This window comes from Octodon degus, unplaced genomic scaffold (genome assembly GCF_000260255.1).
Source record: "Octodon degus isolate 3935 unplaced genomic scaffold, OctDeg1.0 scaffold00128, whole genome shotgun sequence".
Lineage (NCBI taxonomy): Eukaryota > Metazoa > Chordata > Mammalia > Rodentia > Octodontidae > Octodon > Octodon degus.
In genome coordinates, this window is record NW_004524704.1 from 3,253,200 (window position 1) to 3,267,631 (window position 14,432).

The window sequence follows — 14,432 nt, forward strand, 5'->3', positions numbered from 1 at the left end:
CCCCCTCCTTTCCCTTCCCCTCCCCTCCTCTTCCCCTCCCCCTCCCTCTCTCTCTGCCTTGTCCTCCTCTCCTTTCTCTTCTTTGCTGTGGGTGCTGGGGAGCATTCCAGGGCCTAGCACATGCTAAGCACATGCTCTGCCACTGAACCGTATCCCCAAACCTTATTTTATTAATGTACTCTGTCCTGACAGAGGTTTCGGTCTCCTTTCCCAGAGAGCTTTGCAGAACCCTGTCCCTCCTGTGAAATGGACCTAGTGGGCTCAGTGAGAGGGTGGGGTCCCAGGGGTCCCAGAGCTCCAGTGGGCCTTGAGGCCCGTGCTCAGGGAGGGCCCGTCGCAGGCCTCCTCCTCTGTTCACAGCTGAACTTACACTTGCTGGCGCTGGCCTCCTCTCTGTAATTCCCGCCAGTGGCCCTGGTGTTTCTGGAAACACTCCCTTTTTCAGTGGAGAAGCTGATTTCACAGAGGGCAGGTAGTTTACTCGTTGCCCCATAGTAAGAAGCAAAGAGTTTTCACTGAGCTTTGTGTGGCCTGCGAGGCCAACATGACCTTGTGTGGACCTTCCACCCCCAGGGATCCCGTGCCCATCTTACACTAAAAGTGGCCAAAGCCGGGAGAGCCCCCGGGGTCACAGGCTTCTATCAGGCACCTGTAATTATTCCCACAGTTTCCTTACACTCTCTTCCGGTGGTTACAGTCTTAAGAAAATCAAGTAACCTTACGTCTTAAAAACTGTTTTGTTTTTGCTCACTCAAGTTTTGAAAGGAACTTTCCTACCTGTTACCCACTCTGTCAGCTAACATTTATTGAGTCCTTACTGTATGCTGGGCATTGTGCTAGGTGCTGGGGACTGATTCAAAGACAATTTGGAGGCGTGTGGAAGGGGCGTGGATAATTACAGCACAGTGAGAGAAGTGCTATAATAGGGGATATAGAAAGAGCTAGAAATAGCACGATGAATAACATCTCCGAACAAATTGCCTTCTTTTTTCCTTCTGGATTATTCCCTTATGTATATTGCCCAACGTGGGATTACTGGGTCATTTAAAAGATGAAAACAATTTGGCACAAAAAGATGTAATGACTTTCCTGGGGAATACAGCTCAATTTTCAGCAGGGAAGATATTGTTGACAACTCCAGATTTAGACTGCTGCTTTAGGAGGATTGGGCAGTTTTTATAGGACCCCTAGCAGTGTGATGGCTGTTGGGAGGAGGCAGGCTCTTCTAAGACGTCGCCCTGCACGCAGAAGGAGCACAAGCCCTCGTATTCTAGTTTATTAACAGTTCTCACAAGAACCAAGATCTTTAAGGATTATTGTTTTCATTTTATAAATGAGCAAACTGTGCTCTCATTATGAGGAAGTGACTTGGTTGGGATTCTGCGGTTCTAAATAGAAAATTCAAGAGTGACAGAGTGCCTTGAATTCTCTTATTCTTTTCTTTTTATGTATATAAGACAGGGTCTACAAGGTCTCACTGTGTACATCAACTCTTAGTGATTCTCCTGTTTTCAGTCTCTCAAGCACTGGGATTACAGATACACTACCATGCCCACTCTCACTGGCCATCTCATCATGCCCCGGGGATGGGGCTGGCACCGCATGTGGTAGTGGGATTGAACCCCCATCTCTGCACCTGCCTAAGCAGGTGCTTTAGTCGGCTGAGCTACCTGGATGGCCCTCCTTGAATTCTTTGATTCCTACCGCATTCTCTGTGTTGCATCTGCCAGTCGGGGTACTCAGGCTCCAAGCAGGGCTTGGAAATTACTTAAGGAGTCTGGTCATTTCTTCAGGCCATGATCCATGAACTAGGTGTAGAACTGCATCTCGAAGTCAAAGCCAAGGAACAGTGTTGTCTTGTTCTCTGATTGGAAAGGACCTGAATACCCTTTTTTCCTGATCCTGGACCAGCCCCTAAAAGGCTACCGATGTGGCTCTGACACCAGATTACACAGCCCCAAGGAAAGCTGAAGCTGGGTCACAGTTCTGCCTTGTGTGCATCATTCCCCAGTATTTAAAGGTGGTAAGCAGAAACTTGTGCCCTGGTATCCCAGTGCTCTGGGATCCAGACAGCGGTTCGTGTCCACTGGGGACAGCTTTATGCCCTAGCTCCCCTGTCCGTGAAGCACCCCACTTCCTGCCTCTCCCCAGGGCTGCCTTATACCTTCCCATCTCTGTGTGTTCCAGACTCAGGGTGTTCCTAGCTCGTGGTGTTCCTGGGATGACCTCTCCCATCTCTAGCGAGAGGACTCCTGCTCTGTCCACAGACATCTGTTTCGAAGCCACCTTCCGAAGGAAGCAATCCCGATGGCCACCTGCTAACCACACGCCATCCTCTCCCCTGCCCTGGAAATGGTCTCTCTGTTCTGCTCACCTGCACCACAGAAAGCTCTGAGGCAGCAGAGTATACATGTATGGTGCTTACAAACACGGAACCTGGATTTCGAGTGTTGGTTACCTTACTTGAGCCTGTGATACTTCATCTGTTCAGCGGCAGTGTTTCTTTCTTGGCCCCTCCTCTTCTGGGTCTCGTCCTTCTAGATATCTGGGAAGCTTTTCAAACACAGGGAAGGTATCTCACCTTCCTGGGGCTGTAGACATCTGGGAACCACTACCAGGGTTTCTCCTTGAAGGGAATGATGTGGCACAGAACCTAACTGGTGGCTCAGGGCAAGCTCATTGGTAGTGGGAGGCACACAGCATGTGGAAGACACACAGGAAAAGCTGGAATGGGCCTGGCTCCTGCTGGAGGAGGCCCAGGAGAGAGCCCACAGCATGTCTTCAGCCTGTCTTCTGGAGCTCAGTTCTCCAAGGAGCTATGTGACGCTGGAGGGCCCCTAAAGGCAGAGTGCTGTTCTCCGGTGCTCTGTAGGACTGTCCCATGGAGTGTCAGACTTGGAGGGAGGGGCCAATGGAGATGTGGTTTACGGGTGATCCTCACAGCCATCTTCTCTGAGAAGGAGGGCTCTTCAGAACTCTCCACCCTTGCTGTGTTTGGAGGCCGACCTGGAAGGTGGTCCCTTCCTCCCTCCATCCCTCCCTCCCTTCTCTTCCTCCTTCCTCCCTCCCTCCTTCCTTCCTTTCCTCCCTTCCTCTCTTCTCTCCCTCCTTCCCCTCTCCCTTCCCCTCCCTCCTTTCTTCCTAACCTCCTCCTTCCCTCCCTCCCTTCTCTCCCTCCTTCCTCCCCTCGCCTTCCCCTTCCCTCCTCCTGCCTCCCTTCCTCCTTCCCTCCCTCCCTTCTCTCCCTCCTTCCTCCCCTCGCCTTCCCCTTCCCTCCTCCTGCCTCCCTTCCTCCTTCCCTCCCTCCCTCCCTCCCTCATTTCCTTCATTCATTCCTGGTCTTGGAGCTTGAACCCAGGAACTCACGCCTGCTAAGCAAGTGCCCTACTACTGTGTGACGTTCTCAGCACTTTTTATTTCAGTTTCCATCTAACTTGCTCAGGCTGGTCTTGAAATTGGGATCCACCCAACTCAGCCTCCCCCCCCCCCCAGGTTACAGCTGTGCACCCCACACCTGTCTGATCATCCCTTCAGGTCATGGCCTTACTTTCCAGCTTCCTCTGTGTCGTTTCCCAAGGTGCAGTTCCACGGGTCTCAATCCGAGCACACTAGTGAGGGACACAAAGTCCCCTGCGTCCTGCCTGCCACATTCCTTTCCAGTTCCGTGTCCTGCCATCTGTCTTGTCTCTCTGTCCTGGCCTCACCGGCTTAGGCTTAGTCACTTTCCCCGAGGACACCCTGAACTCACCCTGCGGAAAGTCTTTGCACATTGTGTTCCCGAGGCCTACTTGCTTTTTCTTCATGCAGGGACATTCTCTTGGGTGCTGAGCTTAGTTCAGAGGTCACATCATCTTCAGAGAACTTCCAGATCCTCAGCGTGACGCTGCGTGGACCTCGGTGGCAGGCAGGCTGCTGTGTGCTTTCCAGCCTGTCTGTGAGCTCTAGCAGAGCCCAGGGAGATGGCAAGTTCTGCAGACGCCCTGGACGTGGCAGAGCAGTGAGGCCTGCGCAGCGCTCCGGCCAGGGCTGACGGGCGCCAGCAAGCATCTGCGCTGTGCACTTGCTGAGTTCAGGGAGTCCACACTGTGCTAACAGCAGTGCTGCCAGCGAGTTGCCCACGGCCGTCCCGGGACTGCCGGAGGTCATCGTGAGCCCAGCCCTTTGAATTGTAGTGTTGAGTTCACCAGATACTATCTATCTTTTCAGAGAGGCCTGCTTCCCAGACACCAGTCGATGTCTGATTCCTGCCAGGTCTCTGAGCTTTTTCTTTTACTTAAGAACGTAACAGGAAGGTGGAATTGAAGATGGATTTACCTGCATCTGACGTGAACCTTTTTCTTCTTCAGTTTAAAAAGGCAGCCGTTAGTTTTGTCCCAATTCTCCTTGAGGTGTGATGATAGTGAGAGTTTTCAGGTGTTTCTCTACCTTGAGCAGAGTGCCTGGCTGCGGTAGGGACAGCTTTAGCTGCAGTAAATAAAACCTGTGTCATGGAACTTGATTTTGAAGACCAAGGTTCAGGTCCCAAGTGTGTTACTCAATATTCCCGAAACCTTGGTCAGGCGTCTGCCTCTCTGATCTGAGTTCCTCAGTGTACAATTGGGAAACATTTTTTTTAGAGGGTCGATAGAAAACTTGACTAGATTTTGGACCTACAGTTGTGATTTTATAAATACATGTTTCAAAAAGCTGGAATTGGAGGCCATTTTTAGATAACATTTTAAAAGTTGGTGTTCAAAGGAAAATACTTAGAAGTGTAAGATTCCATGAAGTGTTTTGTTTTTTAAATGTTAATACAGATTGATTTACTTTCAAAGAACATGTATTATCCAACAGACTGGAAGTCTATAAATGGCTCCTGATAGTTTAGTTGACATAAATTATAACCAGAGAAACTTAAGCTGTGAGAACTTAGAGGAACCTAGGAGGGAGAAGGTGGACAGTAATTAATGCAGATCTGCGCGGTGTCTGTGTGGTACCTGCTGGAGATGGAATCCCGGGAGATGGTTCCCCGTACCTGGAAGGATAGGAGGTGTGAGTCCCATTTTGCAGATTTAGAAACCAGCGTAGAGAGGTTAAAATCACTTTCCCTTGCATTCATGATAGCTTCTAGCAATGCCTTCTGTTTACAGATGGGACAAGGTCTGCCTTTGTTCTGTTGACTCTGTGTCTAATTCAGGACCAGATAAAGCAATGGGAAGCTGCCGTTGTCATACGCTGTGTCATGTTTGGTGCGTCTGGATGTGGGTCTTCACTTTTCTTGCCCAGAATCCCTTCTTGAAATGTGTCTTCCCGAGGTCTGCGGATGACGCACATGCATCAGCCTTTCCTTCTTTTCGGCCCTCTTGGAGAGAGAGTTGCTATTACTATTGCCTGTCTCACTTTAGAAGTCAGGGATGGCTTTAAAGGTTTCAGTTTTTGCCTGGTGTGGTGGTGCATGCCTGTAATCTCAATGCTCGGGAGGCTGAGGCAGGTGGATCAGTGCACGTTTGAGACCAGCCTGGGTTACAGACTGAGCTCAAGGCCAGCCTGAAGCACAGGATAAGACCCTGTCTCAAAAGCCCCCCCCCTCAAAAAAAAAAAAAAAGAAAAGAAAAGAAAAAGTTTTAGTTTTATTTTTAAAAATAGACTTAGGAAAAAATTCAATGGCTGTATCCTCCTGTTCTGTTATCCATGAGCAGGCGTGTGGACAGGGATGGCAGGAAATGGTGGATCTCCTCCTGAATCTGACCTTAACCCTGGGACAGGACTTAGGATGCTTCACTTTCAGGTCTTCAGTGTTGTCACTGTAAAAAGGGAGGGCACCATAGGTGTTCCCTAAGTTTTTAAAATGATGCCAGTTTTATGGTGCCAAAAACATCACTGTCGCTGAGCTGCATTAACCCTGCAGCTGTTTCTCTGATACTTTTCAATCTTTAGATTTAATCTATTCAACAATGTGTAATTTTTTAAAGAGAAGCTTTTATAGACACTTCTGAAATATAAGGTAGGGGAGGGGGATAAATGGATGTTAAAAAATAGAAAACAACCAATTAAATAGTATATAGCATGTAATTCTCCTTGGAAACTTAGCACGAAATTGAGGAGCGCTTTAACAACTGGTAATTTCAATTGCATTTGAACTCTGCTAATGGTTTGTTTGCATGGGAACTTCAATCATCTCACAGCAGTTCTTTTGCAAAGCTGCTTGTTCCCTTTATGGAAAAGGGGGAAAAAATGGTGAAAAGACAAGGCAGCTGTGACAAAGAGAGCCCACTTCCGCTGGGGCACAGAGGGGAGCAGGAGAGCCAAGGCGACTCCCCTGGGGCCCATGGTGGACGGCTTTCGCCTCTGACAGAAGTTTAGAAATCTGGGAGGTCACATGCCCTGCGATGCTGTTGTGGAAACTGTTCTGATTTATCTTTCTCTGTTTTGGTTTAGTTCTATGGAACTTAGGTGGGGAAGGTTGACCTTTCATTTTCTGTGGGATTTCTCTGTCCATATCCGTAGGGATGACTTTCCCACAAGCCTCTCCTCAGCAGTTTTGGAACTGTGCCTCTCTGTAGAAATTAGGTTGACAGCGCTGATGTTCTTGGAGAAGACAATCAGCTTTCAGGGGGCTCATTGCTTAGCCGGGCTCATCTCAGGTCAGCTCTTTTCCTTGGTTAGTTTCTTCCTGCTGTTGGCAGGAGGAGGTTTGAGTAGGAGTTTAGAGGCCTGGGTGTAAGTCGTGGTTTGGCTCCCAAGCCGCTGGTGTATAGGTCCCTGCGCAGGAAGTCTATGTCCTCTGTCTAAGCCAGTAGTACCTAGGTCCAGTGGATCAAGTCACGGACTCCCTGCCACCAGCAGTGGGCTCCTTGAATGTCCCCTCTCTGTCCTGGCCCTAGGTTCTCTTGCTGTCACTTGGAAGAGTTGGTATGCCTAATTTTTCAGAGCCTTTCGAATTTTTGAATTTGTTTAGGGACTTGAATACTTGGTGGAATGACCAACAGGAAGCTGATGTTTGATTGGTTAGATAATACTTAAAGTATTAAGTGAGAGTGGGAGTGGCATGTGAATTTCCTGTGCACATAAGCCAAAATTTTAACAATTCAGTGGACTGCTTCTCTGTGGAATATGCATTGCTTAAACCTTAGGAAAGAGGACAGACTGGTCCTTAACAAAATGAAATTGTTTCGATCTTCTGGCTTTCTTCCTTTGGCTAGCTGTCGTTTTTCAGACAAGAAAATTAAAGCTCAGACATGCCACTGGGTCCTATATTTAAAAAGTTGCCTTTAAACTCTTTTCCTCCTTTTTATTTGCTGTAGTTTAGATCAAGTTCTTTTCTTGCCTGAAATGTAACTAATTGATCTCTTTCACCTCCACTATTAACACAAAGCTGTTTTCCCAGGAGACCTAAGATGCGAGGACTGAGACACAAGGGTCCTCTTTCCACGTCATTCTGAGACAAATTAGTGGAATGAAAGTGGTAGAAATTGCCTAGGGGCTTACAAGGCACAGAAGGAAGTCCCAAGAGTGGTGGCATCCAAGTCTGGAGCCACCTCACGGTGGTCCAGTCAGAGGCCTCGTCACCCATGAAGGGCCCAAGCTTCTAAGCCGTCTCCTCTCCTGCTTTCACAGGCCGTGACCTTGAAGAGCAGAGACAGACGTGGACGAGGAATCTGGTCAGCTGCTTCTCAGTCCTGTGAAGCTTTGATTGTTTCGCGCTGTGCCCCCAACGGAGGGAAGATATTTTTCCTTCATTGGTGAGTCCTCCACGGAAAAGATGTTTCTCTTGTTAAATTAACTAGCTTGTTTCAGTGAATTTAAAAAAATCGATCGTTTTCGTTTAAAGCATGACACCTTTTAACGAACATCAAAAAGTAAAGAAGATCAAAATGTCTTTTTAAAAATTTGATTTCCTTGGCAGTGGGCAAGATACAATAATGCTAAAGCAAAGCAGAAAGGTATAGAAACTGCAGAAAAAGCTGGAGGAATAATGATTTCAGGTTGCCAACGATTGTGTTCTTTGTTTTCCTTCCTTTGGCACGAAGGAAAGTGATTTGGAAGTTGAAAGACCAAAATGGAAATGTCAGGCAACAGTGATGCGATGTTGGGGAGGAAAGAAAGCAATGCCAGTATTGAGCGTCTCTTATTTACTCCTATGCAAGGTGCTTTTTCTGTGGTCTCTTTTGATGCCGCAGGAACCGTTAGAGGTAAGAAGGCTGAGGAATTTGCTCAGGCTGAGGCGTGAGCCTCTGTGGTAATGGGCCTGCTGCTGTTCCCTTACGAGCTAAGTGTGAATCCTGCTGTTCACTTGGAAAGGAAAAGGGAACCAGGTAAACGAAGCTGTACCTTGTTTGTCTGGGAACCCTTCCAAAAAAATGTGAGCGCTGAAAACAATCAGGATTCCGTGCTCTGTAGTGAGATCCGAGGAGATGGTTGGAGAATTCTGGCTAAGGCTTCCGAGGGGGTTGCAGGTCCGTGGGCTCCGTGCTGAGGCCCAGTCCTTTCCTGTCTGAGCATTCTGCTGTGCAGATAATGTGCTTGGCCGCACGTGTGGTGTAGTTGTTCAGAACAGAGCAGATGCTGTTGTGATTGATAAAACCCATCTTCCGTCAGAGGTATGACTGATTGTGTAGCTGCAGTTTGCTGCTCTGGCCTAGTGAGCGTACACCTGGCTTTCTCTGTGCCTGCAGGCCTACACGACACAGAAGGCAGAGCACTCAGGCTGGGACTCTTCAACATCTTTGCCTGTTAAAACTTCAAATACAGGGGCGCCGGGAGATGGCTCAGCAGAATAAGCGCTTCCCTGACAAGTGCAAGGGCCTGAGTTCAATCCCCGGTTCTGCCAAAAAAAACAAAAAACAAAAAACAAAAAACCAAACAAAAAAACCAAATACAGCCCTGAATACTTTCCCCCCACCATATATAGTTTAAACATCAAATGGGAATTGTGAATTGCTGAATTTTCTCAGTGTGTAAAGCTAAATTGTGACAAAATATTCAGGCTTGCATCTCCATTTGAAGAGCTCAAGTGAAGAATGGCAGAATAGGAGAGATCCCTTTAACAGCAGTGAGCTAAAATAGGCCCAGAAATTCTTGTGGTCCGTAAATTAGTTGTGAGCCGAGAGAGGCTTTGTCTTCTACTATGTTGTCGTAGCCTTCAACTCCGTAAGTGGACTGTAAGAGGCTGGTGAGTGGCCCTGCAAACCCTGAAACCCCGGAACCCAGCAAGTCCAGAGACAGAGCGGCCTCTAGGCTCAGTTTGGACAGCACTCCAGTTGTGTCTCTGCCATCTTGATTGTGTTTGCTTCATCCTCAGGTTGTTCTGCTTGGTCATGCGATAGCTGCCCACTGTAACCTGGGCTGTGGGCATCTTTTTTCTTATTCAGATAAGGAGAGCACTGTCTGCCACATTCTCATAGGCCTGGCTTATCTTACATAGCTGACCCAGTCACTGTGGCCAAGAGACTGTGTTTGCTGACGTGGCTGGGCCAGGGCTCTCTCAGAACTGGATTAGGAACAGTCATCCAACTATGATGGCAGCATCACCAGGGAGAAGAAGCGGCTTCTCAAGGAAATACCGAGGCAGGCACTGTGAGGAAGAGACGACTAGGAGCTGTGTGAGGGACTGCAGACCTTTGTAAGCCTGCTTAGCCCAGGAGCGCTCCGGGGCTGCCAGACTTCAGTCTTTGCTTCACCTTCTGAAAGGGACCTGAGCAGGCCCAGCTCTACCCACTGTTGATGACAGGGCCAGCGTGAAGCCTCTCCAAGAACTATCACAGTGTGAGTCCGTGGCGAAGGCAGGATGCTGGAACATTCCAGGAATGCAAAACCAAGTCAGACAGCGTTTCTTGCCCATGGTCACGCACTTCCCTGTACCTACTGGGTGTGTGGCTCAAAATAGAACCAGTGTGTATTTTCATAGGTAGAATAAAGGTGAAGGTAGCGAGCATTCCTTTCTCCAATGGTGTTCTGTTGGTCCGGGCAGAGTCTCTGCTGAGCAGTTGCAGGAATCATAGCATAGATGAGGCTGGATTGCAGAGTTTTTGAGAATTAAATAAATGGTTGGACAGAAAGAGAGAGGCTTTTGGTACTAATATGGCCAAAGCGCGTATTGGAAGGCAGATGATACCAGGATATGGTAACAGAACCACTGTCAGACAGTACTTGTACAAGTCTAGAAAAATGTCTCTCCACGCTCACTTTCCTAATCTCTGATTCAGAGACAAGGCCGTTGTCTGGCTTGCTTGTCATGTTTAATTAAAAAAAAGTGTGTTGATGGGTACTAAGCTGTTCATTAAATTATAAAGTGTGTTCCATACGTGATGGATTATTCTGGCTGGTTTCTTCCTTAGAGAATCATGTTGAATATACAGAAAAATAAATAATATGTGGAGTGCCGATCACTGTGTCTGTTGAGCTTAAGCTGTGGAAAGCCTTCTCCTGCAGCAGCCCTGTCCACGGATGGGCACGTAATCGATCTCCGTCTTGAAAGGCGGCTTGATCTCTGGAGGCTTGCCTAGCACAGCTAATGAAAGCTGAGATAACAATGTATAGTATTGTGGCTTTTCACTTTCATTTTTGACTGAGGCAGTGAGAGGTAGGGGGAGGCAAATCTGAAGTCCAGGACAGTGGCCAGGAGAGAGACCCCAAAGAAGCAACGGTCTGTTGGATTCTTGCTGCGTTTGCTTAGACAGTCACACCTTTGGCTTTGGGCACCACCGGTCCAGTGGGAGCCAGGAAGGAAATGATTTCCCTTTTTGATACCAGTGTACAATAGTTGTCTGTAGCCAAAGACTTTCAGTTTTAATATTTCCTCTGCTCCTGAGAAGTATTAGGTATTAGTCTCTGCCGGAAGCAAAACATTGGTTACTTCCGCCTGTGGTGAGCATCTTGGCTCTGTGTAGATGTTTGGTCAGGTGGTTTCTGACCAACGGCCTACCCAGAGTTTTGTCATTCACTTCAACAACTACAAGAAGACTTGCTTGGTCACATGGTGCGACCAATCAGCTTCTTCAAAGTCTGTGGCTCCTTGTGTCCCAAGGGGCATATCCTAGGAGGTGTGTTTGCTGTGAACAGTAGAGGTACCTGTCTTTAGTATCTTTTCTCCTGACTCCAAATTCTCCTATTTCTTGGCTTTAGGCGTAGTGGAGAGACCTTTACTCTAACTTGGGAGTGGTCCCAGGAGATCAGCCACTTCTTAAATTGTTCCTCAACTTGTCGCTCTGTGGTAGAAGGGATCTGATACCTGAATGTGTGGTGAGTGCTTGGTAGATTGCGGCCAAATATCTACGCTTGGGTCACAGTGTATGCTTGTTTTCTGCTCTGGTCCTAGTGTTTAGAGGATAGTGAATTGCAGGATCTCCATTCCCTGCCTCCCTCCCACCCTCTGTCCCTCTCCCTCTCTCTTCCTTCTTCTTTCTTCTTTTGCAAGTGTCCTAACATTGAGCTACCCCTGGGGCCCACCTGCAGAATCTTGTAAGACACTGCAGTGAAGCGAGCTAAGCGCAGACCTGGATTGTGAGAAGTGCACAGTTGGAAAGATGTACACAGGCACAAGGAGGGTGTTGTTTACAGCATGTCTGTTAATTGCCAGATACATTTCAGGCTTCATGCTAGGTCTTTGGGAAATCAAAGTAGGGAAGTCACAAGCTTCGATGTCTCAGGGCTGACATGGATACCTGGGAGAGCAGAAAGAATGGCGCACATTTGGGAAGGCTGCCTGGAAGAGCTTTGCCTACCTTTGTGAACCAATTCTACTTGAAACGATTTCACAGGGATTCTCCATTTGAAAGAATCCTCATATAAATCTTGATATAGAAATAGCAGAATGCAATATTAGCGTGACTTTCTAGAGAAAAAACCCACACATTTTCAGTTGGTGGGGTGCTTCTCCAGCTGTACATCTTTGCTGTCCTTGGTGGTCAGAGATGCTTTGGAGGAAATGTCTAGAAGTTTGTGCTGGAGCCCTGTGTTAGAAAGGTGAGACCCTGAGAGCTGGGGTGGGTACACGCTTTCTGGGGCACTGACCCAGTGGGTAGAGATGGGCAGGTTCACCGAGTTCCTCCCTGTCTCGCTTTCTGCCTCTTCACTCTCTGCTGCTTAATGCTTCTTCACCATCTCCAGGCATGCTTTCAGTTCTTACCCGGAGCCCTCTCTTGTGTCCCAGACACAGATTAGGGAGAAATAGGCCGCTGTTTGGCACCTCGAGTCTTGCTATCGGCCCTTTCCTTGTGCTTATCGGGCCACGCTATGCAAGTCAGCTTGCCTCGGCTCAGACACGGCGTCTCTGCACTTGGGGAGAAAGTGTACATTAGGAGCTGAGAGCCTGCACAGCCCTGCTGGTGGCTGACGGTCACACGGCAGCTGCAGCCAGCACTTCTTCTGCAGCCAGCTTTTCAGGGCATCTGCCTCTGCCCTCACATTTCTTCCCTACTCTTTATAAAACCAGGCTTGGCAGCTCATCTTACAAAAGGGGGCAGATTTTTTAAGAGTCCACTGTAATATATATATATATATATATATATATATATATATATATATTATATTTGGTACAGGGTCTCACTATGTAGATAGGACTTATAGTGATCCTCCTGTTTTTAGCCTTCCCAGCACTGGGATTATAGGCATGCGCCACCACCCCGGACTCGGTTGCTGGCTCAGTACGCCCCAGGGGCGGGGCCCTGGTCTCTGGGCTTGCCAAAGCAGGCGCTTAGTCTGCTGAGCTATCTCACTGGCCCTCCAACCTTAATAAGCCTAAAAACATCACTGGAAATGGGAGACAAAAACTCCTGGTGAAGCCGGAAGTAGCCTTAGAGCTCAAATGCAGAAAGCACAACTGTGGTCATTAAGGAAGTGTCGCTGTCCTGTAATGTTAACCCATCTCTCCGCTCTGTGGGCCCCTTCTACTCTCAGTCCTTTTTATATTTTTAGTACATTTCAGGTACTCATCATTTATTTCATTTTTTAAAATTGACACTGTGTAGTAAAGAAGAGAATTCTAGCTTGAAGAAGGGAAAGCAGATTTTGACAGCAGATTTTTAGAGTAGGAAGCCTGCATACTAGCTGCGTAATCTTTCTTAAGTCAGTTAATCAGTTTTTAAATGGGCTTTCATATCTTAAAAATGTGGAGCAAGAAGTACCTGCCTTGCCTGGTGTGGGGTGCAAGCCTGCAGTGCTGAATAGCCAGTACCACAAGGAAGGAAGGAAGGGAGGAAGGAAGGAGGAAAGAGAGAGAGAGAGAAAGAAGAAGAAGCCTACCCCACGGTGCTCATGAAGAAGACAGCACAATTGTGTACAGTGCCCCCGACTGTGGTACTTGACAAGCCTTCTTGAGCCTATACCTCTTCTGGAAATCCTCCGTAGTTCTTTTGATCGTTATCTCAGTAGCTTCCCTTTGCACTGTCCCCTGGGCTGGGAAGAGATCTGAGGCATTTGCATATTGGTCACCCCAGATGGGATGTTTTCCTGAGTAACTAAAATCCTTAGCATTTGTAGTTCAGCTGAATGGCCCAGCTCCTAAGACATAAATGCAAACATTAGAAGTTGCTCGTGTTTTCTGCTATTTGGAAATAGAATACATCTGGGCAAACAGTACTCATGAGCTCCGTTTCATGCGAGGGTCTTCTGGGCATCTCTGCTGAAGGCTTGATTTCCGCAGTAGGGTGGTGTAGTCCAGAGGGTGGGCTATGGCAGTGTCCCTGGACCCAGCCAGCTCTGACCTCCTTGCTTCCTCCTTGGACTTCTTCAGGGATGACATCACCTTACCCTGCTTCAATGGCAGCCGCTTGAGTTATATCAGTTATTAAAAGTGATCTAATATTTTCCTTTTAAATCTGGGGCCTTGGCGCGTCCTATGATTAAGCTAGTGATTTATTTATAATAAGGTATGAGATGGCTGGACCCACTCTATGATGTAATCTAAGAATGACATGAAAGCAAAATAGGCTTTTACATAATGAAAATGTTCCTGTAATACAGTCTATAGCAGGGCTTTATTTTTTTCTCATTGAAATGGAGATATAGTCTGTACTTTTCTGTCTACTTCTTTCTTATCTTCTTTTTCCATTTCAGGTCCTTTAATTTAATTAAGACTAGCATTTAAACCTCCACAAAGTCCCTGGTTTACTCTTCCAGTTGTCTTCCCAGTGAGCCTCCCCACAGAGGCCTCTCCGAGGCCACTGTGCTTGGCTTCCTTTCCGGCCTGCGCTCCGCCTCTGCCTGCACCCAGCTGCCCTCGCTGGTCCTGGCCAGTGCCGTGTCTACACTTGGGAAGGAAGGCACCGCGATCCTCAGTTGTCTTCTGCAGGAGCAGATGCCTGGCTCCTACAGGATGGCTTCCTTCTAGCCCAAAGCACCTCTCCTTTCCAGGATTCTGTGAAGCTTTTGCTACTGGTTATATTACAGCTTAGTACACTAACAAGACCCACATCCCTCTCACCCACCACTCTAGGGTGCATACACAAAGTATT

The 14,432-nt window shown here is 47.8% G+C and overlaps 1 protein-coding gene across 5 annotated transcripts in view; it reads left to right on the top strand.

Moving 5' to 3' along the window:
• The window catches only part of Lpp (LIM domain containing preferred translocation partner in lipoma), a 658,136-nt gene that overhangs the window by 60,184 nt on the left and 583,520 nt on the right, over nucleotides 1–14,432 (top strand). For 4 of the 5 annotated variants that reach the window (XM_023700939.1, XM_023700942.1, XM_023700940.1 and 1 more), the window contains one exon: nucleotides 7,597–7,721. The exons of the other annotated variant lie outside the window; for it this stretch is intronic. The gene's annotated coding sequence lies outside the window, so the exon portion shown is untranslated. The remainder of the gene's footprint in view (nucleotides 1–7,596; nucleotides 7,722–14,432) is intronic. 5 annotated transcript variants of the gene reach the window in all.